This window comes from Oryctolagus cuniculus, chromosome 4, assembly GCF_964237555.1.
Source record: "Oryctolagus cuniculus chromosome 4, mOryCun1.1, whole genome shotgun sequence".
NCBI lineage: Eukaryota > Metazoa > Chordata > Mammalia > Lagomorpha > Leporidae > Oryctolagus > Oryctolagus cuniculus.
In genome coordinates this window covers 65,475,131-65,501,729 of record NC_091435.1, presented here as the reverse complement: position 1 = coordinate 65,501,729, position 26,599 = coordinate 65,475,131, and the positions used below count along the sequence as shown (strand labels likewise).

General features: G+C 40.2%; 1 long non-coding RNA gene across 2 annotated transcripts in view; it reads right to left on the bottom strand.

The window, feature by feature from the left end:
- LOC103350556 (uncharacterized) overlaps nucleotides 1-26,599 on the bottom strand; it is a 318,919-nt gene that overhangs the window by 196,952 nt on the left and 95,368 nt on the right. The window contains exon 2 of one of the 2 annotated variants that reach the window (XR_011388353.1): nucleotides 2,324-2,441. The exons of the other annotated variant lie outside the window; for it this stretch is intronic. This is a non-coding gene — a long non-coding RNA (uncharacterized lncRNA). The remainder of the gene's footprint in view (nucleotides 1-2,323; nucleotides 2,442-26,599) is intronic. 2 annotated transcript variants of the gene reach the window in all.

Sequence of the window (26,599 nt, the reverse complement as noted above, 5' to 3'; positions counted from 1 at the left end):
GGAGGAAGGGAATATAATTATATTCTTAGAATTGTACATTGAACTACATTGAATTTGTTAAAACTAAAAAAAACTAAAAATATAAATTAAATTTTTAAAAAGACGGCCAGGAAATTAAGAAGGACTATGAAGATCATTTCAAAGGGACCACAGGATAACCTGAAGAAGCTTCCATTATTTAAAACTGAGATAATTTGGATTTAAAAAAGAATAATAACTAAACTTACGGAAAATATCAACATGTTTAAAGTTTTCAGCTTATAACAATACTTTTAAGGTCCAATTCATTAGTAATATGCTTGTTTCCATGATTGTAGCAATAATTTCACAAGTATATTGATTTCTGAGAACTTACCTAATTATACTTCTTAAATGTGTGGCTTATGTCCATTAATTGATTGCTGTTGAATGACAGTAAAATCCAACCCACTGTTTTAAAAATCAGTAAAAAATTTTAATAAAAACTTAAATCTAGAAATGATGAAAAGACACACATGAGACAAATAAGAAGTAAATGACAAGATGATGGATTTAAAAATCAACTATGTTCTGTATTTGTATCAAATACCAATGGAATGAATAATTCAATTTAAAGAACAGAATTGCAAATTGTATTTTAAACATCAATATTACAAAAGGCACATTTTAAATATAAGGTCACAAAGAGGATGAATATAAAGAAAAAACATCAGAGGTTCAGAAATTTGGCAACAAACTTATAAATCCCTCATGGATTAAAGAGGATATGACAGTGGAATTTAGAATGTATTTTGCTGAATGTTAATGCAAATTCAACAAGTTATAACCTGTGAGATGGAGCTAACAAACATTACTTATAATGAAATTTACAAGATCTCTCTCTCTCTCTCTCTCTCTATATATATATATATAGTATACACACACACATATGAAAAAGACAAGAATTTAAATAAAAATCATGATCTCTCTCAATAAACTAAAAGAAAGAACAACAAATTAATTCCAAAGGAGACTGAAAGAGAAATAACAGAGCAAAAAGCAACACATGAAAGATCAACAAATTACAAGTTGAACAAATCTCAGGCATATGTTGAATGAAAGAAGTCATTCTGTATGACTGAATGACTCTTTTTATAGAAAGTTGAAGATTTGGGGCCGGCGCCATGGCATAGTAGGTTAATCTTCCACCTGCGGCACCAGCAGCCCATATGGATGCCGGTTCTAGTCTGTCCTGTCTGTTCCTCTTCCAATCCAGCTCTCTGATGTGACCTGAGAAAGCAATAGAAGATGGCCCAAGTACTTGGACTCCTCTGACAGACCAGGAAGAAGCACCTGACTCCTGGCTTTGGATCAGCATAGGAAGGAAGACCTTTCTCTCTGTCTCTCCTTCTCACTGTCTGTAACTCTACCTCTCAAATAAATAAATAAATAAACTCTTGAAAAGAAAAAAGGAAAAGAAAAGAAAAGAGCTGATGATCTGACAGGAGGAATCAATGATGATAGAGGCTGAAATAGTGGTGATCTGGGGAGGAATGTGACCTAGTAGAGGAATGTGAAAACTTCCAGGGTAATATCTATAATTAGGAATGTTCTTTATCTTGATCTGTTCATACACTTAAGATTTGTGTGTTTTATACCTTAAGAGGTAGTATATGTTATACCTCAACTTAAATAAAATGTATGTAGCAGAAAATAGTACAAACAATGCCACGAGCATCTCTGGGAGTCTGGCCAGCAGACTCAACCCAGGGCCCATGACGACGGTTTCTTGGGCGAGAAAAGAACGAATGACGCTTATCGGTCTTCAGTAGACTTTTTATTAGAGAAAGTAGACGTGACAGAGGTAGAAAGGAAGGAGGAAAGGAGAGGAGAGAGAGAGCTTCCTCCTTACACCTGTGGCTTAGATACAAAATGTGACCAATCAGAAGCAAGCTAGAGTGCATGCATCGGGCACACCAATCCAGTCTCTGTTCACGTGAAGGGCATGCGTCCTTCGGCCAATCAGGTGAGGTGTCACGCAGCAGGCAGGCAGGCAGACTCACTGCGGGGGTCCTCCATCTTGTTGTTTACCACGACCTCCATCCCTCCGCCTCCGGAGAGCCCCGCCCGTAGGAAAGCCCCCATTCAAAACTGAAACTAAAAACCTCCACCTAGCAATGCCACCACGGACTATTCCCCAACAAAACAAAATTATATACAAATGATAAGTAGCCAGTTTTTAACATAAGAATTTTAATATTGGTACATTCTCTGCATACAATAATGCTCTAGTACTTTACATACACAAACTCATTCAATCATCAAGCAATTGTATAAGATAGGTACCTCTATTATCCCCACTTACTAGATGAAGAAATGGAGGTGAGAGACCCTAAATACTTGGCTTGTGGTTCCACAACTACAAAGGAGCAGGTCCAGGACTAAAATTCAGTTTATCATCACAGTGCTGACATTTAATTACACTAAAAACAAAACAAAAACAAAGCAAAATATCAAGAGGATATTTTAAAACTAATCCAAATAAATGAATCGACAGTAGAAAAAGAAGAAGTTTATGAAAATGTGTTACTCTCTACTCATTACAAATTCCATATACACTGAAACAAAATTAATAGGCTTCACTTATTAATTAACACTCATTAATTTAATGATGCCTAGAGTTGAAATGTGTTTAAACTCAAACTCTAACATACTGTGGCTAAGATAAATGCTGTAACCATCTAGGAGGGTTTGTGCCAGTATTTTCCAAAATTTTAGACATAGTTATGCTTTGACCAACACTCTACTTTTAGAAAACAATCTTAATTTTCATATACCATATGAAAAGCTATTAATCCAAGGATGTTCTTGGAAAAATAAAAGGAAATAAAAAAAAAACTTCAATTTCTCTCACAGTTTTATATCTGTGAAACAAGTCACTAAGCCCAAGATGAGAGAAATGAGATTTCTTTCACATTTTGAGGGAGTAACTACAAGAAATTGTGAACACATTTAAAACCAACACAAAAAGAATGTGTTATACTCATTGTATATGTAATAGTAATGACATATAACTTTATGTACAGATAAGAAATGATATTAAAGTTGTAAATGATTATATAATAATTTCCTATTTATAAAAAATATAGAAATCTGTATAATATATAAAACACTCATATATGTATATGTGCATACAAAACATGGAAATACACCAGTAATTGCATGAGGAATTTTTACTTTTTTACACTTTTTCTGAATAACTTGAAGTATTTACAATAAGAACATGGTAGCCTCATCCTTTAAACTTTAAAATTGAAAATAAATAAGATGTGTCAATTTTGACCATGAGAACATAACAAAAGAAAAGGGGGAGGAACTGCATTTCCAAGGGATAGTTGGAGAGAAGTATACCAGATAGATTCTACAGAAAAAAAGAGAGATGACATGGAGGGATGGGGACAGTACAGTCACACAGCAACAAGCAGAACACAGTCAGCGGCTGGAGGGAATGCCATCTTCTTGGAGTGAGGTGAGGGGAACTTACAGAAACCCATGTCACTGATGATGTTGCCTGAGGAAGAATAGTACAGATACCAAAGATTTTGAGCCCAACCAGGAGCACCAGCAGGGAGCAGGGTGCCAACCTAACCCTATGAAGGCAGAGCACACTGGTGTCCTCCCAACCCTCCACAAGAGTGCTTGGCAACCAGCAGGGAGGAAGTACCATCTTAATAAGTAGAGGTTGCTGAGGCTTGCATGACAGCAGGATTTTATCAGAGGGATAAATGCACTAACTTTAGGTCTGGAATAGAGGATTGGCAGAGGTCAGGGAGCCCAATTAAGCCTGTGAAATGCTCCTCTACCCTCACTCTATCAAGACACCTGACTCAAAATGCCAAAGTAGAGTATCGATCAATTTCTATCAGACAGGCAGTTGGCTCTGGAAACACCCTGGCTCTTTCCATGGATGGGAGAGGCTCATAGTATTGAGTGGGTCCCAAGCTCCCTGTGACTGTGGAAATTTTGTGACTGTGTGACAAGACTTGGGAGGTGGCTCAGTCTTTGGGAAATTACTATGTCTGCCTTCAGAGGTCCCTGAGTGTCTATGGTGGGTCATCCATAGGGTTCCATGCTCACACTGTGGAGCAGGCAGATCCTTTGTGTGGTTCATGCATCTGTGTGGGTTGGGTATGTACTCACTGTGGGCACACCCAAAGCAGTGGATTCATCGTGGAAAACAAAGGATGAGGTTGTGTTCATACCACCCTAGGGATCATCAATTGCCTTGTTGACAATAGAGGATCTACCATGCCTAACTTCAGTGTTATTCTGGATTATTGCTCTACCCTTGAGCACTGGCCTGAGCTCCCTGGCCCCAACTAGCATAAACCTGGAGACATCACTATACTTGATTTCAAGATATATTGCAGGAAGATGGTGGAATAGGAAGGGAGCACACTGATAGTCCGGGAAAAGACAGTTTAATAAAAGTGGAGATACTGCAGGTTCAAGGAAGAGTAGAGGAAGAAACAGCAGAGGAAACTCTTCCGGAACTAGTGATTCACGGTGGACCTGGGTGGAGGGCATGGGAGCCCATGGCTCAGGACACCAGTGGCAGAATCAACACACCAGGGCTGGAACACAAGGTGTGCTGAATCTCAATAGCCCGAGACACCGGCAGGCAAGTGGAAAGAGGAGACTAGAGGAACGAGGATTTTAACCCTGTGGGGGAAAGTTCACCAGGGTAACTAGGAGAGAGAGGGAAAAAAAAAGTGACTGGTACGGACACGCGTTTCTCTCTCCCCACTCACCTCTCAAAGGTGAGCAGGACAAAGAGCAGGCGTCATTTTGCACATACGTCATAAGCGGCGTGACCTCAGGACTGCACCCATCCTCAGCCAAGCAGAAAAACCTGACTCTGGGGGGTGTGAAAAAACAGATTGGGAACTAGTGAATGTGTGGTGCTAATGAATTGAGACTGTGAAAAAAGAAATGGTGGGGGAGAGAACTCACAGAATTCACGTGAGTACTCTGCAGAGATGCTACAATTCGTTAACGTTGGCAACCCAGTGGGAAACTGCAGGAGAATTTGGCCCACACTGAGGGCAGAACCGATTCCCAGTGTGGTCCTTGGGAAAGAGCTTCCTATCTCTGGCTCCTGTGGGTATATCATTTGCCTGCTGAATACCTCCAATTCCGTTCAGCTGTGCAGAATTACTTCCCTTCTGAATCAAAAAAAAAAAAAAAAAAAAAAGACAGAAAGAGAGAGAGAGAATTACGATGCTTAACCTGGGAGTGTCACATTTGGCACACCATTAACCCTGAGGAACCAAACAGAGCTCTCAGGCCACACCCATCTCAAACCTCTAAGGCTCCATCAAAAGCAGACAGTCCACTTAATACAGTCATAGTATAAAAAGAAAAAAACACCACAGTGAGGGAAGAAGAATCCAAAGAATACCTCCATAATGCCAAGAAACAATTGCAGAAACTGAGGAAACAAGTAAAAGGAACACATTAGGACACCCCCAAATGAACAAGACACCCCAAGCCAAGATTATGAAGATGAGGAGACAGAAGAAATGCAAGATATGGATTTCAAAAAATGTATGATAAGAACAATTAGAAGTTTTCAAAAACAAATGCTTCAGCTATGGAAATCCTTACTGTAAAGGATAGAAAATCTCCTGTGAGAAAATGAAATCTTAAGGAGGAATCAAAATGAAATGAAACAACTAGTAGAACAGGAAACTGTGATAGTGAAGAGAAATCAAAATGAAATGAAAACTCAATAGATCAAATGACAAACACATTAGAGAGCCTTAAAAACAGAATGAGTGAAACAGAAGAGAGAATATCAGACTTAGAAGACACAGAACAGGAAAGGATACAGTCAGACCAAAGAAAAGAAGAGGAAATTAGAAATCTAAAACATATTGTGGGGAATCTACAGGATACTTTTAAAAAAATCAACATTCGGGTTCTAGGAGTTCCTGAAGGCATGGAGAGGGAGAAAGGATTAGAAGGCCTTTTTGGTGAGATACTTGCACAGAACTTCCCAGGTTTGGAGAAGGACAGAGACATCCTAGTACAGGAAGCTCACAGAACCCCTAATAAACACGACCAAAAGAGATCCTCACCATGACACGTTGTAATTAAACTCTCCACAGTGAAACACAAAGAAAAGATCCTAAAATGTGCAAGAGAGAAACGTCAGATTACTCTCAGAGGATCTCCAATCAGACTCACAGCTGACTTCTTATCAGAAACCCTACAGGCTAAAAGGGAATGGCGAGATATAGCCCAGGTACTAAGAGAGAACAACTGCCAGCCCAGAATATTATATCCTGCAAAGCTATCATTTGTGAATGAAGGTGAAATAAAGACTTTTCATAGCAAACAGAAATTGAAAGAATTTGGTGCCACTCGTCCAGCCCTGCAAAAGATGTTTAAAGATGTGTTGCACACAGAAACACAGAAACACGGTCATCAATATGAAAGAAGGTAAAGGAAGGAAACCTCACAGCAAAAGATCACAGGGAATTCAAAGCATATATTAGAACTTATCTTTGGAAAATGGCAGGGCAAAGTTACCACTTATCATTAGTCACATTGAACGTTAATGGCCTGAACTGTCCAGTTAAAACACACAGATTGACTAATTGGGTTAAGGAACAAAACCCATCTATTTGCTGCTTAAAAGAAACACATCTTTGCAACAAAGATGCATACAGACTGAAAGTGAAAGGCTGGGAAAAGATATACCATGCCAACAGAAATAAAAAAAGAACGTGCATGGCCAACTTAATATCAGACAAAATAAAATTTAACACAAAAACTGTTAAGAGAGACCAAGAGGGACACTATATAATGATTAAGGGATCAATTCAACAGGAAGATATAACAATTATCAATGTATATGCACCAGTTTATTTAAAAGATTTGTTACAGGGAACCAGTTTATTTATAAGATTTGTTAAGGAACTTAAAAGGAGACTTAGACACCAATACAATACTACTGGGGACTTCAATACTCCACTCTCAGAAATAAACAGATCAACAGGACAGAAGATCAACAAGGAGACAGTAGATTTAAATGACACTATAGCCTAAATGGGTCTAACAGATATATACAGAACTTTTCATCCTACACATAAAGCATTTACATTCTTCTCAGCAGTACATGGAACCTTCTCTAGGATTGATCACATACTAGGCCATAAAGCAAGTCTCAGCAAATTCAAAAGAATTAGAATCATACCATGCAGCTTCTCAGACCATAAAGGAATGAAGTTGGAAATTAGCAATTCAGGAATCCCTAGAGCATACGCAAACACATGGAGATTGAACAACATGCTCCTGAATGAACAATGGGTCATAGAAGAAATCAAAAGAGAAATCAAAAACTTTCTGGAAGTAAATAACAGCACAACATACCAAAATTTATGGGATGCAGCAAAAGCAGTGTTAAGAGGAAGGTTTATATCAATAGGTGCCTACATCAAGAAATTGGAAAGGCACCAAATAGATGAGCTTTCAATTCACCTCAAGGATTTAGAAAATCTACAGCAAACCAGACCCAAATCTAGTAGGAGAAGAGAAATAATTAAAATCAGAGAAGAAATCAACAGGATTGAATCCAAAAAAAATTACAAAAAAATCAGCCAAACGAGGAGCTGGTTTTTTGAAAAAATCAACAAAATTGACACCCCATTGGCCCAACTAACTAAAAAAAGAAGAGAAAAGACCCAAATCCATAAAATCAGAGATGAAAAAGGAAACGTAACAACAGATACCACAGAGATAAAAAGAATCATCAGAAATTACTACAAGGACTTGTCTGCCAGCAAACAGGGAAACCTATCAGAAATGGATACATTCCTGGACACATGCAACATACCTAAATTGAACCAGGAAGACATTGAAAACCTAAACAGACCCATAACTGAGACAGAAATTGAAACAGTAATAAAGGCCCTCCCAACAAAGAAAAGCCCAGGACCAGATGGATTCACTGCTGAATTCTACCAGTCATTTAAAGAAGAACTAACTCCAATTCTTCTCAAACTATTCAGAATAATCAAAAAAGAGGGAATCCTCCCAAATTCTTTCTATGAAGCCAGCATCACCTTAATTCCTAAGCCGGAAAAAGATGCAGCATTGAAAGAGAACTACAGACCAATATCCCTGATGAACATAGATGCAAAAATCCTCAATAAAATTCTCGCCAATAGAATGCAACAACACATCAGAAAGATCATCCACCCAGACCAAGTGGGATTTATCCCTGGTATGCAGGGATGGTTTAATGTGCGCAAAACACTCAATGTTCTTCAAAAGATACAGTCAGGAAAGTGAAGAGGCAACCAACATAATGGGAAAAAATATTTGCAAACTATGCCACAGATAAAGGGTTGATAAGCAGAATCTACAAAGAAATCAAGAAACTCCACAACATCAAAACAAACAACCCACTTAAGAGAAGGGTCAATTGAGCTGGCGCCTTGGCTCACTAGGATAATCCTCCGCCTTGCGGCACCGGCACACTGGGTTCTAGTCCTGGTCGAGGCTCCGGATTCTGTCCCGGTTGCCCCTCTTCCAGGCCAGCTCTCTGCTGTGGCCAGGGAGTGCAGTGGAGGATGGCCAAGTGCTTGGGCCCTGCACCCCATGGGAGACAAGGATAATACCTGGCTCCTGCCATTGGATCAGCGTGGTGCGCTGGCTGCAGCACGACGGCCGCAGCAGCAATTGGATGGTGAACCAACGGCAAAAAAGACCTTTCTCTCCGTCTCTCTCTCACTGTCCACTCTGCCTGTCAAAAAAAAAAAAAAAAAGGAGATGGGCCAAGGACCTCAATAGACATTTTTCAAAAGAGGAAATCCAAATGACCAACAGACACAGGAAAAAATGTTCAAGATCACTAGCAGTCAGGGAAATGCAAATCAAAACCACAATGAGGTTCCACCTCACCCTGGTGAGAATTGCTCACATTCAGAAATCTACCAACAACAGATGCTGGAGAGGATGAGGGGAAAGAGGGACACTAACCCACTGTTGGTGGAAATGCAAACTGGTAAAGCCACTATGGAAGTCAGTCTGGAGATTCTTCAGAAACCTAAATATAACCCTACCATACAACCCAGCCACACCACTCCTTGGAATTTACCCAAAGGAAATGAAATTGACAAACAAACAAGCTGTCTACACATTAATGTTTATTGCAGCTCAATTCACAATAGCCAAGACTTGGAACCAACCCAAATGCCCATCAACAGTAGACTGGATAAAAAAATTATGGGGCATGTACTCTATAGAATACATACAGCAGTCAAAAACAATGAAACCCGGTCATTTGCAACAAGATGGAGGAATCTGGAAAACATCATGCTGAGTGAATTAAGCCAGTCCCAAAGGGACAAATATCATATGTTCTCCCTGATTGGCGAGACAACTAATTGAGCACCAAAGGGGAAACCTATTGAAGTGAAATTGACACTATGAGAAACAGTCACTTGATCAGCCCTTGTTCTGACTGTTGATGTACAATGTAATACTTTATCTCTTTTAGTATTTTTTTGTTCTAGTACTATTGGTTGAACTCTGTGATTAACACACAATTATTCTTAGGTGCTGAAATTTAACTGAAAAGTGAGCTCTTTTAAATATAAGAGTGGGAATAAGAGAGGGAGGAGATGTTCAATTTGGGACATGCTCAATCGGACTTGCCCCAAATGGTGGATTAGAAATGTGCCAGGGGATTCCAATACAATCCCATCAAGGTGGCATGTACCAATGCCATCTCACTAGTCCAAGTGATCAATTTCCATTCACTATTGATCTGATAGGTCTAAGAGTCACAGGGATCACACAAACAAGACTAGTGTCTGCTAATACTAACTAATAGAATAAAATGGAATGAACGATCCAACATGGAAAGTAGGATACAGAGCAGAATCATAGAATGGCAGATGTCCTAAACAGCACTCTTGCCTCATAATTAGCCCTTAAGTTATTCGGATTTGGCTGAAGAGCCCATGAGAGTATTTTAGGCATGGAAAGCCAAGACACTCTGGCAAAAAAAAAAAAAAAACAACCCTGAATGAAAGGTCTCTGTGAGTGAGATCCCAGTGGAAAGAACAGGCCATCAAAGAACGAGTTACCTTTCTCTGAAGGGAGGAAAGAACTTCCACTTTGACTATGACCCTGTTGGTATAAGTTCAAAATCAGAGAACTAAAGAGGCTTCCATAGCCCTGGCAACTCATGACTAGAGCCTAGGGAGATTACTGATGCCATAAACAAGAGTTTCAATTTGTTAAGTCAACAACAGGACTCACTGTGTACTTACTCCTCATGTGGGATCTCTGCCCTTAATGTGTTGTCCAATGTGAAGTAATGCTGTAACTAGTACTGAAACAGTATTTTACGCTTTGTGTTTCTGTGTGGGTGCAAACTGATGAAATCTTTCCTTAATATATACTGAATTGATCTTCTGTATATGAAGATAATTGAAAATGAATCTTGATGTGAATGGAATGGGAGAGGGAGCGTGAGATGGGAGAGTTGCGAGTAGTAGGGAAGTTATGGGGTGGAGAGAAGCCATTGTAATCCATAAACTCTACTTTGGAAATTTATATTTACTAAATAAAAGTTTTTAAAAAAAAAAGATATATTACAGGGCAGTCATACTCAAAACAGCTTGGTATTGGCTCAAGAACAGACATATTGACTAGTGGAACAGAGCAGGTATTGCAGAAATTAATCCACTCATCTATAACCACGTAATCTTGGACAAATGAAATAAATCCATCACTCTCTGGATAAAGGACAGTTTCTTCAACAGATGGTGTTATGAAAATTGGATTTCTGGCTTCTTGGAGAAGGCAAAATGGCAGGATAGGAAGGAAGCACACTGATAGTCCAGGGAGAGACAGTTTAATAAAAGTGCAGATACTGCAGGTTCAAGGAAGAGTAGGGGAAGAAACAGCAGAAGAAAATCTTCCGGAATGAGTGATTCACAGTGGACCTGCGTGGAGAGTGTGAGAGCCCACAGTTCGGGACACCAGCGGCAGACTCAACACACCAGCGCTGGAACGCGAGGTGAGCCGAACCTCAATAGCCCGAGACACCGGCAGGCAAGCGGAGAGAGGAGACTAGAGGGAACGACCACGGTGGGAAAAGTTTACCAGGCTAACTAGAAGATAGAGAGAGAGAAAAACAAAGTGACTGATACGGACACGCGTTTCTCTCTCTCCGCTCACCTCTCAAAGGCGAGCAAGACAAAGAGCAGGCACCATCTTGGACGTACGTCATAAGCAGTGCGACCTCAGGTCTGCACCGGCCCTGAGCCTAGCAGAAAAACCTGACTCTGGGAGGGGCGAATTAACAGGAGATTAGGACCTAGTAAATTTGTGGCGTACTGAACTGAAACTGTGAAAAAAGAGACGGTGGGGAGAGAACTCACGGAATTCACGTGAGTACTCTCCAGAGACGCTAAAATTCTGAAACATTGGCAACCAAGTGGGAGACTACAGGAGGATAATTTGAGCCCACACTGAGGGCCGAACAGATTCCCTGTGTGGTCCTTGGGAAAGAGCTTCCTATCTCTGGCTCCTGTGGGTATATCATTTGCCTGATAACTACCTCCAACTTCATTCAGCTGTGTGGAATTACTTGCCTTGTGAATCAAAAAAAGAAAGAAAGAGAGAGAGATCTACCATGCGTAACCTGGGAGTGTCACCTTTGGCACACCAAACAGAGCTCTCAGGCCACACCCATCTCAAGCCACTAAGGCTCCATCAAAAACAGACAGTCCACTTAATCTAGAGTCATAGTATAACAAGAAAAAGCACCACAGTGAAGAAACCAAATATCTCCAATATGCCAAATAACAAACGCAAAAACCGAGGTAATAAAAACAAGGAAGTCACTACGACGCCCCAAAATGAAAAAGACACCCCAATTCAAGATTATGAAGATGATGAGATAGAAGAAATGCAAGAAGCAGATCTCAAAAAATTGGTAAGAACATTAAGAAGTTCTCAAAAAGAAATTCTTGAACTACAGAAATCCTTAATGGACAAGATTGAAAATATTTCTCATGAAAATGAAATATTAAGGAGGAATCAAAATGAAATGAAACAACTAGTACAACAGGAAACTGTGATAGTGACGAGAAATCCTAATGAAGTGAAGAATTCAATAGATCAAATGAACAACACATTAGAGAGCCTTACAAATGGAATGAGAGAAGCAGAAGAGAGAATATCGGACTTAGAAGACACAGAACAGGAAAGGATACAGTCAGACCAAAGAAAAGAAGAGGAAATTAGAAATCTAAAACATATTGCCAGGAATCTGCAGGATACTATTAAAAAAACCAACATTCGGGTTCTAGGAGTTCCTGAAGGCATGGAGAGGGAGAAAGGATTAGAAGGCCTTTCTGGTGAGATATTAGCAGAAAATTTCCCAGGTTTGGAGAAGGACAGAGAAATCCCAGTACAGGAAGCTCACAGAACCCCTAATAAACACGACCAAAAGAGATCCTCACCACGACACGTTGTAATCAAACTCACCACAGTGAAACAGAAAGAAAAGATCCTAAAATGTGCAAGAGAGAAACGTCAGATTACTCTCAGAGGATCTCCAATCAGACTCACAGCTGACTTCTCATCAGCAACCCTACAAGCTAGGAGGGAATGGCGAGATATAGCCCAGGTACTAAGAGAGAACAACTGCCAGCCCAGAATATTATATCCTGCAAAGCTATCATTTGTGAATGAAGGTGAAATAAAGACTTTTCATTGCAAACAGAAATTGAAAGAATTTGTTGCCACTCGTCCAGCCCTGCAAAAGATGCTTAAAGATGTGTTGCACACAGAAACACAGAAACACGGTCATCAATATGAAAGAAGGTAAAGGAAGGAAACCTCACAGCAAAAGATCACAGGAAGTTCAAAGCATATATTAGAACTTATCTTTGGCAAATGGCAGGGCAAAGTTACCACTTATCATTAGTAACATTGAATGTTAATGGCCTCAACTTTCCAGTTAAAACACACAGATTGGCTGATTGGGTTAAGGAACAAAACCCATCTATTTGCTGCTTACAAGAAACACATCTTTCCAACAAAGATGCATACAGACTGAAAGTGAAAGGCTGGAAAAAGATATACCATGCCAACAGAAATGAAAAAAGAGCGGGCGTAGCCATCTTAATATCGAACAACATAAACTTTACCAAAAAAACTATTAAGAGAGACCAACAGGAGCAGTATATAATGATTAAGGGATCAATTTGTAGTGTCATCAAATTTTTAATTAATGTTTTATTTGAGAGAGAGAGAGAGAGAGAAAGAGAAAGACACAGAGAGAGAAGCCTCCCATCTCTGATATACCCCCCAAATGCTCAAGATCTGGGAACTCAATCTAGGTTTTATGCATTGATTCCAGAAATCCAACTACTTGAGGCCAGTATTATGGCATAGCAGGTAAAGCTGCTGCCTGCAGTGCCAGCATCCTGGATCATGTTCTTATCTCACTCCATGTCTGTGGGCTGGGAAAAGCTCACGTCAAAGTACGTGAGCCATTGCGGGAGACCTGGCAGAAATTCCTGAGTCCTGTCTTCAGCCTGGCTCAACCCTGGCCATTGTGTCATCTGGGGAGTGAACTGGTGGATGGAAGATCTCTCCCTCCATCATGTAACTCTGACTTTCAAATGAATTTGTAAATCTTAAAAGAAAAAAAGAAAGAAAGAAAACCAACCATGTGAGTTATCGTTTGCTCTTCCAAGAGTGAACATTAAGTGGAAGCTAGAATTAATACCACTGACAAGACTCAAACCTAGGCACACTGATACTGGATTCAAGTATCTCGAGAGATATATTAACAGCTGTGCCAAATGTCTGCCCCTGTAGAGACTTTTGAAGTCTTATTTCTTAGCCTTAAAATTCACCTTCTTTGCTCAATTGTCTTGGTTGTTTATTGATGATTCCAGATTTTGAGTTACTTTATTTTTTTTAAAAGACTATTTATTTGAAAGTCAGAGCTACACAGAAAGAGGAGAGGCAGAAAGAGAGAGAGAAAGAGGTCTTCCATTCACTGGTTCACTCCCCAGTTGGCTGCAACAGCCAGAGCTGTGCCGATCCAAAGCCAGGAGCCAGATGCTTCTTCTGGGTCTCCCACACAAGTGCAGGGACCCAGGTACATGGGTCATCTTCCACTGCTCTCCCAGGCCATAGCAGAGAGCTGGATCATAAGTGGAGCAGCCAGGTCTCAAACTGGTGCCCATATGGGATGCCAGTGCTGTAGGCCAGGGTGTTAACCCTCTGTGCCACAGTGCTGGTTCCATTTTTTTTAATTAAGTTACTTTATTGAGAATAACGTGAGGGTCTGATGTTGTGGTATAGCAGGTTAACACTCTGCCTGCAATGCTGATATTCCATATGGGCAATGATTTAAAACCTAGCTGCTCCACTTCTGATCCAGCTCCCTGGCAATGCACCTGGGAGGACAGTGGAGGATGGACCAGTTATTTGGGCCCCAGCACCCAAATGGGAGACCCAGGGGGTTTTCTGGTTTCTGGCTTCAGCCTGGCCCAGCCCTAGCCATTGCAGCCATTTGGGGGAGAGAATGAATAGAAGTGAATGAACAGATGGAAAATCTCTCTCTCTCTCTCTCTCTCTCTCTCTCTCTTCCTTTCTCTCTCTCTCTCTCTCTCTTCCTTTTTCTCTCTCTCTGTCTCTCCTTCTCTCTATAATTCTGTCTTTCAAATAAATAAAAAATAATAAAAAAAGAATCATGTTAGATTCCTGGACACATGCAACCTACCTAAATTGAACCAGGAAGACATAGAAAACCTAAACAGACCCATAACTGAAACAGAAATTGAAAGAGTCATAAAGGCCCTCCCATAAAGAAAAGCCCAAGACCAGACGGATTCACTGCTGAATTCTACCAGACATTTAAGGAAGAACTAACTCCAATTCTTCTCAAACTATTCAGAACAATCGACAAAGAGGGAATCCTCCCAAATTCTTTCTATGAAGCCAGCATCACCTTAATTCCTAAGCCGGAAAAAGATGCAGCATTGAAAGAGAATTACAGACCAATATCCCTGATGAACATAGATGCAAAAATCCTCAATAAAATTCTGGCCAATAGAATGCAACAACACATCAGAAAGATCATCCACCCAGACCAAGTGGGATTTATCCCTGGTATGCAGGGATGGTTTAATGTGCGCAAAACAATCAATGTGATACACCACATTAACAGACTGCAGAAGAAAAACCATATGATTATCTCAATAGACACCGAGAAAGCATTTGATAAAATCCAACACCCATTCATGATGAAAACTCTACGCAAACTGGGTTTTGAAGGAACATTCCTCAATACAATCAAAGCAATCTATGAAAAACCCACAGCCAACATCCTATTGAATCGGGAAAAGTTGGAAGCATTCCCACTGAGATCTGGTACCAGACAGGGATGCCCACTCTCACCACTGCTATTCAATATAGTTCTGGAGGTTCTAGCCAGACCTATTAGGCAAGAAAAAGAAATTAAAGGGATACCAATTGGGAAGGAAGAACTCAAACTATCCCTGTTTGCACATGATATGATTCTTTATTTAGGGGACACAAAGAACTCTACTAAGAGACTATTGGAACTCATAGAAGAGTTTGGCAAAGTAGCAGGATATAAAATCAATGCACAAAAATCAACAGCCTTTGTATACACAGGAAATGCTACAGCTGAGGAAGAACTTCTAAGATCAATCCCATTCACAATAGCTACAAAAACAATCAAATACCTTGGGATAAACTTAACCAAGGAAGTTAAAGACCTCTACAATGAGAATTACAAAACCTTAAAGAAAGAAATAGAAGAGGATACCAAGAAATGGAAAAATCTTCCATGCTCATGGATTGGAAAAATCAATATCATCAAAATGTCCGTTATCCCAAAAGCAATTTATAGATTCAATGCAATACCAATCAAGATACCTAAGACCTTCTTCTCAGACCTGGAAAAAATGATGCTAAAATTTATATGGAGACACAGGAGACCTCGAATAGCTAAAGCAATCTTGTACAACAAAAATGAAGCTGGAGGCATCACAATATGTTCTCCCTGATCAGTGACAACTAACTGAGCACCAAAGGGGAAACTTTTTGAAATGAAATGGACACTATGAGAAACAGTCACTTGATCAGCTCTTGTCCTGACTGTTTATGTACAATGTAATACTTTATCCATTTTAGTATTTTTTTTTGTTTTAGTACTATTGGTTGAACTCTATGATTAACACACAATTATTCTTAGGTGTTTAAATTTTAACTGAAAAGTGAACCCTGTTAGGAATCTGGAAAACATTATGCTGAGTGAAATAAGCCAGTCCCAAAGGGACAAATACCACTTGTTCTCCTTGATAGGTGACGACTAACTGAGCACCAAAAAGGAAACCTGTTAAAGTGAAATGAACACTATGAGAAATGGTGACTTGATCAGCCCTCACCCTGACTGTTGATGAGCAACTTGATATGTTATCCCTCTTAGTATTTTTTTGTTTGTTCTACTTAATACTTTTGGTTGAATACTGTAATCAATACACAATTCTTCTTAAGTGCTGAAACTTAACTGAAAAGTGATCACTGTTAAATATAAGAGTGGGAATAAGAGAGGGAAGAGATGTGCAATTCGGGACATGCTCAAGCTGACTTACCTCAAACGGTAGAGTTAGAAACATACCAGGGGATTCCAATTCAATCCCATCAAGGTGGCATGTACCAATGCCATCTCACTAGTCCCAGTGATCAATTTCTGCTCACAACTGATCATAATGATAGGACTAAGAATCAAAGGGATCACATAAACAAGAATAGTGTCTGCAAATACTAGCTGATAGAATCAAAAAGGGAGAGAATATCCAACATGGGAAGTGAGATACACAGCAGACCCATAGAATGGCAGATGTCCTCAACAGCACTCTGGCCTCAGAATCAGCCCTTAAGGCATGCGGATCAGGCTGAAAAGCCCATGAGAGTATTTCAGGCATGGAAAGCCAAGACACTCTGGCAAAAAAAAAAAAACTAAATGAAAGATCTCCATGAGTGAGATCCCAGTGGAAAGAATGGGTCATCAAGGAAGGAGGTACCCTTCTCTGAAGGGAGGAAAGAACTTCCACTTTGACCATGGCCTTGTCTAAATATGATCAGAGTCCGTGAACTCAGGGGGCTTCCATAGCCTTGGCAGCTCATGACAAGGGCCCAGGGTGATTACTGATGCCATAAACAAGAGTGTCAATTTGTTAAGTCAGCAACAGGAGTCACTGTGCACTTACTCCTCATGTAGGATCTTTGGCCTTAGTGTGCTGTCCATTGAGATTTAATGCTATAACTAGTACTCAAACAGTATTTTTCACTTTATGTTTCTGTGTGGGAGCAAACTGTTGAAATCTTTACTCAATGTATGCTAAACTGATCTTCTGTATATAAAGAGAAACGAAAATGAATCTTTAATGGAAGGGGAGAGGGAGTGGGAAAGGGGAGGGTTGCGGGTGGGAGGGACGTTATGGGGGGGAAGCCATTGTAATCCATAAGCTGTACTTTGGAAATTTGTATTCATTAAATAAAAGTTTTAAAAAAATTGTATTTCTGAATGCAAAAGTATCAAACAAGACCCCTACCTAACATTTTATACAAAAATGAACTTATAATGGATCAGAGATCTGAATTTAAGTTCAAATACCATCAAATTACTACAGGAAAACATAGGAGAAACACTGAAGGACATTGGATTAGGTAAATACTCCAAGAAGGCCTCCGAAGCACAGTCAATAAAAGCAAAACAGATAAATGTGATTACATCAAGCTAGGAAGTTTTTGTATTGCAAAAGAAACACTCAACAAAAGCCAACCAACAGCATGGGAATAAATATTTGTAGATGACACATCTGGTAAAGCATTAATATCTAGAATAAGAAGCTCAAGAAACTAAACAACAACAAAACAAGAAATCTATTGAGGAAATGGGCTAAGTATATGAACAGGCGTTTTTAAGCATTTATTTTATTGTATTTGAGAGAGTTACAAAGGTAGGAAGAGAGAGAGGTCTTCCGTTAGCTGGTTCACTTCCCAAATGGCCACAACAGCCAGAGCTGAGCTGATCCAAAGCCAGGAGCTAGGACCTTCTTCTGAGTCTCCATGAGAGTGCAGGGGCCCAAAGACTTGGGGCATCCTCTACTACTTTCCAAGGCCATAGAGAGAGCTGGATGGGAAGTGGAGTACCAGGACTCAAACCAGTGCCCATTTGGGATGCGGACACTGTGGATGGCAGCTTTTACCTGCTATACCACAGTGCCCACCTAAAAAAGGTGTCTTTAGCATTATCTGAGATAATGTAGATTTTTATTTTTTTTCTTTCCTGCAGACTGTTCCATTTCCCCTTTATTCTAGGTTGTGCTAACTTACCTGCTGTTTTGTAACCATTTTATTGTTTGTTTGCTCTACACCAAAATAAAGTATTTGATTAGGCTATAAATATGTACTTGATAATTTTTAATCTTATACTCTGCCGTATATGAAAGATTAGTACTGCTTCAATTCTGAAGATGCAGAAGGACCCCAGAGATCCTGCCATGTTCCCTTGTGATGATGACTTATACCACAGTGGACACCTATACTCATGATGACTAAGACCACAAGCTCTGGCATCAGAGAGGCCAGGTTCAAAATCCTGGATGTATAACTTTTCAGATGTGCAAAATGGAACAATGCACTAATACTCTCTCTGCCATAATTTACTCACCTGTAAAGTGGGGGTAGCAATAGTACTGATCAAGGTTTGTTTGAAGATTAAGGGAATAAGGGAAACAAGATTTGTTCGAAGTTTAAGGAAACAATGCATGTAAAATATTCAGCAGAGTATCTTTCTTATGCTATCTCTTTATAATACTAACTTAGGGACCAGTGCTGCAGCATAGTGGGTAAAGCTGCCACCTACAGCACTGGCATCACATATGGGTACTGGTTCAAATCCCAGCCGCTCCACTTCCAACCCAGCTTCCTGCTAATGCACCTGGGAAGGAGTGGAAAATGGCCCAAGTGCTTGGGCCCTTGCACCCACGTAGGAGACTGGGATGAAGCTCCTTTCTCCTGGCTTTGGATGGGCACAGCTCTGGCCATTGCAGCCATTTGGGAAGTGAACCAGTAGATGGAAGATCTTTGTCTTTCCTTTGTCTTTCTCTCTTTGTCTCTATGTAACTTTGCCTTTCAATAATTATGTTTTTGATTCTTTCAGATTTAATTATTTAAAGATTTATGTATTTATTTTGAAAATCTGAATTATAGAGAGGGAAGGAGAGACAGAAAGAGAGAGAGAGAGATCTTCTATCTGCTGGTTCACCCCCTAAATGGCTACAATGGCCAGCACTGTGACAGATCAAAGTCAGGAGACAGGGACTCCGTCTGGGTCTCCCACATGGGTGGCAAGGGCCCAAACAGTTATGCCATCTTCTACTGCTTTCCCAAGCCATTAGCAGGGAGCTGCATCAGAAGTGGAGCAGCCAGGACACAAACTAACACTTATAGGGGATGCTCCCAATGCAGGTGGTGACTTCCCACTATGACACGATGATGGCCCCAAGCTTTAAACATTAAAAAGTATGTGTGTACTACTAAATTTAGTTGGGAAGTATTGCAAGTTAATTTGAAAAAGCATTTTTTACAAGACACTGCATATTTATAAACTCATGATTTGAGGTTTCATGAGTTCTTAGCACATCCTGTGAAATCCATGAAAGTGATGAATTGTAGTTCACAAATCAGGTGTGAAACCTGTAATTATATTGACATTGCTATACAGATTTAATTTTTTAAACAGTCTCCTTTCATCCATGATGACAGAAACTTGATCTCTGTAGTTTAGGCTTCCCAGGAATGGTCCACATTTATGGAGACTCTTCACTGTCCCAAGACATGAGGCTCAGGCGTCTGGTGCTGATGCCCTCTGTCTGCATAGGTGCCTCTGAGATCTTTCATTGGGCCCTCTGTCTCTGTCAGCATCTCACAGAGGATGCCGTCAAACATTCATTATCCTACTAACTGGCATCTTCATGGCAGGAGATTCTGCCACCTCCATCCCTCACTTGAACCCCTCTGCTTCTTTTATGCTAAGTTGGGGTTTGGAAATTGCCCTATTGAGTAGGTATTTAAAATCCTAGAAAACACTGTTCAATGCCCCTTCTCTAGCTCTGAGGATTTGGCTGGGAAGCAGAAAGCAATCTCTCTCTGAGACCTGCCATCATCAGTACTCACTTCACATCTCTTCCATCTGTAAGAGGCTGACAAATTTTTGAGGATCTTGAGAGCAATGGCATTGTGCTTTCTTCCAATGCCAATGAAAGGAATGAGGAGGGTGCTTTGTGTGGTGCATGATGAAGTGGTAAAGAAGAGAATAGTGGAAGAGAATGGCAAGACATCAGGATGTTCAATTGATTTCTAGGCCATGTCCATAAATATTAAGCTTCTTTTTCATTTCACGCCTGCATTTTCCCTTTCCTACTATCTACATGGTGCAGTCATTTCTGTGTCTATCTTTCTTAGATCTTATTTATTTATATCCCATCACGTTTCATAACTTCCTTACTGACACTATTTATACTGGCACCTTTACTATATCATCAATCTTCTCCTTCATTCTCTTACTCATCCAAAAAGGCTTTTCTCTGTGCCCTCCCCCATATTCCCTGATTGGGAGCATCTCTAGGTCTTTTTATACCTTAGCTCTATTTTTACTTGCACCTTTAAGTGAGTTTTTAGTTCATGAAGCTCAGTTATTTTCCAGGTCAATTTGATTTATATTTATAATTTTGTGAAAAATTACTATCAAAAGTTTTCTCCCATTTTGACATTCAAAGGAATCCTATCACATTTTCCTGCAACACCAAGGACAACTTTAACATATTTCTCAATTTTGCATTCTTTTTCCAAAGCAGTTTTGTACTCTGCACTATTGAATTTCAATTTAAATGGCTTGGGGCCTCATCCTTTGAAACTCTTAGGAAATATGGGCATTGGGTTACCATGTTCCTGCCCACAAAATTGCTTTAGAAAGCAGAGCTCTGTAACCTAAATAACAGAACTATTTTCTTTAACAATAAAATAGCAACATTTTTCTTTATTAAAGCTTCATTAATACATTATTGTTATTATATTTATATGTTGCAGAATTTAACCACTTGTAATTTTGTTATTTTAAATCAACTACATAAACTAGAATAGCTTCACAGGACAGAACCTGAAAGGAACAAGTCTAATTAAAAAAAAAAAACTATTACCTGTGGGTGAACCTTTGCCTGGCTGGAAGACTGCCTACCTAGCCTATGCAGGGGGTTGAAAGGGGATGGCACACTATGGCCCCTGGGAAAAACCCTGGATAAGGACTCAGCACACTGAGATCCATACATGACCTGACTGACTGCTGGCAGTTGTCAGGGGCCCCAGGCACATTTCCCCTACCTCTGCTTCCTACTGAGGGACCTTGTAACCATCAGTTAGATAAACAACTCCCAGATGTGGGTAAGTCTTATAAGACAGCTCCTTCTCGCATGAATTGTCTCTTTGCAAAGAACTGGGAGAAGAACTTGAAGCAGCTGATGGATCCTGGCTGGGGCCACACACTAGTGCTTCAAGAAGATCTCTTGGCTGGACATCAGATCCCATATGGGCACCATTTTGAGACACAGGTTCTCCACTTGTGATCCAGCTTCCTGCTAATGTACATGGGAATGCAGTGGAAGATGACCCAAGTGCTTGGGCCTCTATATCCACATGGGATACCCAGATGATGCTCCTGGTTCCTGTTTTCAGCCTGGCCCAGCCCTGGTTGTTGCAGTCATCTGGAGTGTGAACCAACAGATGGAATATCTCTCTTTCTCTCTCCCTCTGTAGCTCTTTCAAATAAAAATAATGCACAATTTATTTTATATTTTATAAAGAACTAGAAGAAAAGAGTTCAAAGCTAACAACACAAAGAAATAGTAACTGTGTAAGTAAGGGGGGGGTGTTATTACACTGATTTAATTGTTACATATTATAAGCATGTGATGAATTATCACACTGTATCATCAAAATATACACCATCATGTGGTGTCCATTTGCAAATTTAAAACAAAATTTGTTGACAAGGGAAAAATTACATTGGTAAATACCTTTCAAATTTGTCCTGGATTATTATTTTCATAATTTTGTGCAATTTTTTAAATATTTCCTGATTTGTGAAATACATACATAGAACATATTTGAGAAAGTTCTCTTCTCCTCCAACCTGGGGTATAAACATACAGAATAGAATCATGTAAAGCTTCATGACAGAGAAGAGAACAGTAATCTGCACTTTAGGACCTTTCTGTTAATCCTCCTTCGGATGCTGTAAACACAAATAGACGATTTTTTTTGGCACTGTTCTGGATATTCCTTCAGTCTAATTGTTTATAATTTTCCCATAATTAATGATGAATCTATTCTTAACGTAGATCCAGAGTTGTGATTTTATATTCTTTTCTGAAAGATGGAATTCACAATTTCGTCTACCTCACAGGAAGCACTCACCTACCCTCTTGGAAACCATAATAACCTTGTACCTTATTGATATCCCCAGAAAAAGAGGCATCTAGCAAACTCTGTGAGAATAACTCTTAATGGAGTCAGAACTCCTGCATTCAGCACACCCAAGAACATAATTCTACAGTCAATTGATCTAAATGGCTGCAGGTAACAGATAGTATACCAGGACTGAGTAAACATAACTGAAAACTGGAAATTTCTTTATTTTTAATTACAGTAAGGGCTTTTTAAAGGTTCTTCATTCCTGTAAAAATAGAAAAGTACTCAATAAAATCTTAAGCTTTAAAAAGTGCTAAAACCTCGCATTTATACCATGATTAATACTGTGCAAATTTTATGAGACATGAAATAGAATATGAGGAAAAAAGATGTTTTTAAGTATTTATTTATATTCATCTACTTGAAAAGCAGAGAAAGATTGGCTTTACATCTGCTGGTTCTCTCAGGAAGCGCTAGATCAGGACAAAGCCAGAATATTGAAACTTTACCCAGGTTTCTCAACTGGGTAGCAGGGTCCCATGAATTTGAGCCATTATTTGCTGCCTCCCAGGATGCATTACCAAGAAGCATTATCAGAAGAAGAGTAGCTGGGACTTGAACTGAGGTTCTGCTATGGGATGTTGGCATCCTGAGAGATGACTTAAGCTACTGCACCATAATACCCACACCAGTATTTCATCTTTTTTAAAAAAAATTTTGGGGGCCAGCACTGTAGTATAGTGGGTAAAGCCACTGCCTGCAGTGCCAGCAACCCATATGGGTGCTGGTTCGAGTCCTGGTTGCTCCACTTCCAATCCAGCTCTCTGCTGTGGCCTGGGAAAGCAGTGGAGGTGGCCCAAGTCCTTGGGCCCCTGCACCCATGTGGGAGACCTGGAAGAAGCTCCTGGTTCCTGGCTTCAGATCGGTCCAGCTCTGCCATTGCAGCCATTTGGGGAGTGAACCAGCAGATGGAAGATCTCTTTCTCTCTCTCCCTCTTCCTCTTCCTCTCCCTCTCCCTCTCCCTCTCCCTCTTCCTCTCCCTCTCCCTCTCTGTAACTGGCTTTCAAAAAATATTAAAAATAAAAAATAAATAAAAACTTTTTGAATTCTGTGTATTTCCAGTTTTTACATGTTTTGAGTCTCTGTTAGAGTTGTGATATCACATCTTTTCTTCAGTTGGCACTTTCCATATATTAGCTGTAAGTACATATGTAGAATCTTTTTATATATAGTATATTTGACTCTAATAGAAAGGTCCTAAAAATAAGTAAATGAAAAAAAATGCTCAATGTCACCAATCATCAGGTAAATACAAATCAACACTGTAATGAGATAGTGCATCACTTCAGTTAAGTTGACTAGTATCAAAAAGACAAAAGATAGCAAACGCTAGTGAAGGGGGGCCAGCGCTGTGGCTCACTTGGCTAACCACTCTGCCTGCATTGCCAGCATCCCATGTGGGCACCGGGTTCTAGTCCCAGTTGTTCCTCTTCCAGTCCAGCTCTCTGCTGTGGCCCAGGAGGGCAGTGGAGAATGGTCCAAGTGCTCGGGCCCCTGCACCCGCATGGGAGACTGGGAGGAGGCACCTGGCTCCTGGCTTTGGATCAGCACAACTCCGGCTGTAGTGGCCATTTGGGGGGTGAAGCAATGGAAGGAAGGCCTTTCTCTCAGTCTCTCTCCCTCACTGCCTAACTCCGCCTGTCAAATAAATAAATAAACAAACAAACAAATTCTAGTGAATATGTGGAGAAAGAGGAACTGCTGCACACCGTGGGTGTAAATGTAAGTTAGAAGCCATTGTGGCAAACAGTATGGAGGTTCCAAAAAAAACTAAAAATAGAACTGCCATATGATCCAGTAATCCCACTACTGAGTACATACACAAGGGAAATAAAATGAGGCTTTTGAAGATACATCTGCCCATCTATGTCTGCTGCAGCACCACTCACAATGGCTGAGAAATGGAAATAACCTTAGTGCCCGTGCACTGATGAATAAACAAACTGTGGTACAGATACACAATAGAATACTACTTACCCATAAAAAGATGTGATCACATCATTCACAACAAATGGATGAAACCTCACGTCATTATGTTAATTCAAATACGCCAAGCAACAAAGACTTTAAAAGTGCTAAAAAGGGGCCACTGTTGTGGCAAAGAGGGCTAAGCCACCAACTGCAGCACTGGCATCCCAGATGCACACTGGTTCAAGTTCCAATCCAGCTCCCTGCTAAAGCACCTGGGAAAGCAGCAGAGGATGGCCCAAATATTTTGGCCATTGCACCTATGTGAGGGACTGAGAAGTAGCCCCTTGCTCCTGGCTTTGGCTTGGCCCAGCTCTCCTATTGCATCTACCTGGGAAATGAACCAGCAGATGGAAGAACGTTCTCTGTGTGTGTCTCTCTCTGTGTTTGTCTCTACCTCTCTCTGTATATATAACTCTGCCTTTCAATTAAATAAAATAATTTTTAAAAAGTATTATAGTGATTGCTAAATGTTGGGCAGGAAATGGGATGAGAAGGATAAGGAAAGATTGATTAACAAGCACCAAGTCATAGTTCTAGAGTTCTATTACACAGAAAGGTAACAATAAAAAAGTTTATATACTGTATATTTCTCTATAAAAAAGAAATCTAGAAGACAGAATTTTTAATGTTTTCCCCTAAAGAAATGTTTAATATTCAGGAGACAAACATATATGCCCTAATTGGACATTAAACATTATATACATGTATTGAAACATCATTGGTATTCCATAAATATCTGCAAATTTTAACTCAAAAAAATGTATATAAAAATGTTAACAAAAATGTTTGCAAGATAGTTATTCACCAAAACCTACTTGAAATTCTTCTTATTTCTAAGAAACTTCTACAGCTAATAGCAATATGATTTCTAAGAAATTTCAGAAAACACAGGCAAAAAAAATTTACAGTGAAATGTTCCTTGTGCTGGGGAGTTGCAAGATGGCAGAATAGGAAGGGAGCACACTGATAGTCCGGGGAGAGACAGTTTAATAAAAGTGCAGATACTGCAGGTTCAAGGAAGAGTAGGGGAAGAAACAACAGAGGAAACTCTTCCGGAACTAGTGATTCACAATGGACCTGCATGGAGAGCGTGGGATCCCACAGTTCGGGACACCAGTGGCAGACTCAACACACCAGTGCTGGAACGTGAGGTGAGCCAAACCTCAATAGCCCGAGACACCGGCAGGCAAGTGGAAAGAGGAGACTAGAGGGAACGACCCCGTGGGGAAAAGTTCACCAGGCTAACTACAAAAGAAAGACAGAGAAAAAAAACAGTGACCGATACGGACACGCGTTTCTCTCTCTCTGCTCACCTCTCAAAGGTGAGCATGACAAAGAGCAGGCACCATCTTGGACATGTGTCATAAGCAGGGCGACCTCAGGTCTCCACCGGCCCTGAGCCTAGCCTAGCAGAAAAACCTAACTCTGGAGGGGGGGGGGGGTGAATTCACAGATTAAGACCTAGTGAATGTGTGGTGCTACTGAACTGAGACTGTGAAAAAAAGAGACGGTGGGGGAGAGAACTCACAGAATTCACGTGAGTACTCTCCAGAGACGCTAAAATTCTGTAACATTGGCAACCAAGTGGGAGACAACAGGAGGATAATTTGAGCCCACACTGAGGGCAGCACAGATTCCCTGTGTGGTCCTTGGGAAAGAGCTTCCTATCTCTGGCTCCTGTGGGTATATCATTTGCCTGCTAACTACCTCCAATTCCACTCAGCTGTGCAAATTACTTCCCTTTTGCATCAGAAAGAAAGAAAGAAAGAGAGAGAGAGAGAGAGATTTACCACGCCTAACCTGGGAGTGTCACCTTTGGCACACCCTTAACACTGAGGAACCAAACAGAGCTCTCAGGCCACACCCATCTCAAGCCTCTAAGGCTCCATCAAAAACAGACAGTCCACTTAATCTAGAGTCATAGTATAATAAGAAAAGACACCACAGTTAAGAAACCAAAGAATATCTCCAATATGCCAAACAACAAACACAAAAACCGAG